This window comes from Myotis davidii, unplaced genomic scaffold (genome assembly GCF_000327345.1).
Source record: "Myotis davidii unplaced genomic scaffold, ASM32734v1 scaffold425, whole genome shotgun sequence".
NCBI lineage: Eukaryota > Metazoa > Chordata > Mammalia > Chiroptera > Vespertilionidae > Myotis > Myotis davidii.
In genome coordinates, this window is record NW_006296413.1 from 1,465,505 (window position 1) to 1,469,281 (window position 3,777).

Below are 3,777 nucleotides of genomic sequence, written 5' to 3' on the forward strand. Positions count from 1 at the left end.
TTAGGCCCAATCCCCCTGGACATCCCTTGAGGGGTCCCAGATTGGAGAGGGTACAGGCTGGGCTGAGGGACACACACACACACACACACACACTGCACAAATTTCATGCACCGGGCCTCTAGTTAAAAAATAAAAAAAATTAAGAAGTAGCTCATTAAGAGGAAGAAGCCATTTGGGAATAGAAGGCATCAATAGGCTCTTGGGTTTTTCATAATGAAGTAAACGAACAGGAGTGCACCGTATGCACACAGGGGAAGAATTTCAATCGTGTGCTGATTCGACAACAGCCATGCACATAGCTTCCCACGACAGCCAGAGCACCGGCAACAACAGAGTCAAGGGTGGGGTCAACTCAGAGTCCACTTCAGGTGAAGCATCCACAGGACACCCCGAGGTGCCCTGCAGTCTCACCGTTCATTATGAGAAACCTTGAGCGAGGCCTTCCCGGGTTTGGAACGATCCTGAGACGTTACCAAGACAGGCGGGCAAGGTGAGAAACACTGTGAAACCAGTCGTGATGCTAAACACACTGCGGCCCGCCATGATGAAAAGGCCGAATCGCCTTTCAGCTTGCTCTCTGGAAAATATTCCAACCCGTCGACATGTGAAAAGGCAGTCGAGGAGTGTGCGGCCAAGAAAGGTAGAAAAAATATTACAATGTCTTGTATCTTGTATTAGTTGTGGTATCGGTCCGCTTTTTAAAATCCGTGATCTGCTGTGATGACTTTTCCCATTCTAAATAAATATCCGTTGTCATATCTAACTTGGTATTCTTTTTCTTTTTAAAAAAAGTTTTTGTTTTAGAGAGAGAATAACATCAATGCGGAAACATCAATCAGTTGCCTCCTGTACCCTGATCTGAACCCCAAACCTGGACGTGTGCCCTGACCAGGAATTGAACCCGCGACCTTTTGGTGCACAGGGCAGCGCTCCAACCCAGCCTCAGCACCCTCCCTCTTGCTGATAAGCTTTGGGCTCCACAAAGTGTAGCGCGGGTGGAAGGCAGAGGGACTCCCACTGAAACTCCAGACGGCCAGCAGGCCCTCGGACAGCTGAGGGGCCGCCACACAGCCCCGGGGCCCTGGGCGGGGGCTGCCTCTGACAGCGCTGGATTCTTTAGGTCAACAGAGTGGCAACTCAGATCCCCAATTTCTTGTTTTGTGATCTGGGCTGAAACTCGAGGACTCCCTGAGCCGATGCCGAAAGCAACACTGCTGTTGTTGTTGTTGACGGGAGGTTGATTGGTTTGGGAGAGCCACGCACGTCCGCAATGTGCCCAATCTGTTCAATTCGCAACATCACAGTTTTGTTATTCACTCAGCAAACGTTTAGGAGCGCTTACTCTGAGCCAGGCGCGGCTCCCAAGGGGCTGCACGTCTGTCGGCCGAAAAAGAGACATCAAGAAGGTTCCAGGAGTCACAGGGCAGAGCCTGGCCCCATGCCCCCTGCCCCCCCCCCCGCCTTGCTGTGGATGGACCCCCACGTGTGCAGGGTGGGCGGAGGGAAAAGCAGGCGTTCAGACTACACCAGTAAGCCCCCCGGGTGATTTCTGAGGGAACGTGTTTAGGAGAGAGCATAACGGGGGAGGTGCTCGCTTACTGAGGCCAAAGGAATGTCTCGATACGCGTGTTTATAGAAACCGTACCCGAGTCCTCGCCCACACGGTTGGACGTGGTCCTAGGCATTTGCACGGCGGTCGACACGAATCCGAAACTCCCCCAGGCCAGGGGTTCGGGTGGCAGAGAGCAGAGTCCGCAGCTTCATGTAGATGGAAGGGCCCCAAGTCCTCGGGGGAAAGGAGGACATGTGGCCTGGGGTCCCCCTGCACCCACCACGACCCCAGGGAGGACCCCGAGGGACCCAGAGCAGGCAGTGCCAGGACACTCCACGGCGCTGGGCAGTGAGGGACGGATGTTTTGGAAATGAGTGGACTAGGAAGAGGGCGTGCAGATGGGCTTGTAGCCAGGTGGTCCAACGGCCAATCCCCTTTCGAGAGAAACCACAACCTCCTCTGCAGGAATGGCTTCCCAGACTTTTTTTTTGGGGGGGGGGGGGGTTAGGTTGTATGATATGGTTTTTTAAAGGTGCACAACATAGTGATTTCAAATACACTAACATTGTGACATGATTACCGCAGTCAAGTCCAAATCCATCACCTGTCCATCACCGCTGCCGTGCGTGCATGTGTGTGTGTGTTTACGTGTGTGTGTGAGTGTGTGTGGTGAGAACACTCTGAAAGAACGTTCAAGTTTACGATGTAGCATTGTAAGCTCCAGCCACTGTGTGTGCATCACGCCCAGCGCTCACTCATCGCATACCCGGAAGTTGGTACCTTCTGACCAGCGTGTCTCCATGTCCCCACCCTCAGCTCCGGGCCACCCCCACCCTGCTCTCTACGGTTGGACCTTGGTTTCAGGAGTTGGGCTTTTAGACTCCACCTGTACGGGAGCTCCAACAGTCTCTGTCCTTCTGTGTCTGGCTGATCACGAGCATGCCGTCCCTGGAGTTCACCGTGTGGGTGCAGACGGCAGGGTCCCCTCCTCCTGCGGCTGAACAGTGTTGCACTGGGTGCGCATGCGCCTCCTTTATCCCTGCATCGGTCGGTCCGCGGACACGGACACTGCCTCCTGCCTCCACGTCTTGGCTGTTGTAACGAACGCTGCGATGAGCGAGGGTGCAGGCAGGTCTCAGAGATGCTGATTTCACTTCCTCTGGATGTGGTCCCAGAAGGGGGACTGCCGGGTCAAATGGCAGGTCTAGCTTTCATTTTTTTTAGGATCTTCCTCACTGTTTCCCACAGTGGCTGCACCTGGCCCATCTCCCCCGATCCGGCACCTTGTGCCACGGGAACCGAAGGGACCCCGTTCCTGAAAACCCTCTTCTCATCACGTCAGACAACTGAGGGGTGTGGCCACGGCCTCTGAATACTGTCCCCCAAAATTCGTGTTCACCTAGAGCAGCGGTTCTCAACCTGTGGGTCGCGACCCCTTTGGCGGTCGAACGACCTTTTCACAGGGGTCGCCTAAGACCATCCTGCTTATCAGATATTTACATTACGATTCATAACAGTAACATTACAGTTTGAAGCAGTAACGAAAATAATTTTATGGTTGGGTCACAACATGAGGAACTGTATTTCAATGGCCCGAAGGTTGAGAACCACTGACCTAGAGCCTCCAAGTGGGATTTTAAACTTTTTAAAATGTTTTTATTAAAAAATTTATGATTTGAGAGAGAGGGGAAGAGTGAGGGAGAAACATCAGTGATGAGAGAAAGATCAGTCGGCTGCCTCCTGCTCGCCCCCTGGTGGGGGTCAAGCCCACAACCTGGGCGTGTGCCCTGATGGGGGAATCAAACCAGTGACCTCTTGATGCATGGGACAATGCTCAATCCACTGAGCCACACGGCCGGGCAACGCGGGACTTTAGAAAAGGGCCTGTAACTAGTCGGGATGAGGTCACACTGGGTTGGCGTGGGCCCTACAGCCAAAGACCGATGTCCTCGAGAGGTCATGTGAAGAGACAAAGAGGCACAGAGAGGAGGCCGAGCAGGGGGTGAGCGGCCACAGCCAGGAACTGGGGGGAGGGGGTCCCCGGATCCTTCCCGGCCTCCGGAGGAGAACAACCCCTAGCACTGTGGGACCAGACTTCTGGCCTCCAGGACCGGGAGAGAATGAAACCTTCGCGTTAAGCCACTGGTCTGTGGTCACTGGCTGTGGTGGCCCCAGGACACACTTACGTGGACTCAGGTGGCCCTCTCACTCCCGAGAAACTGAGG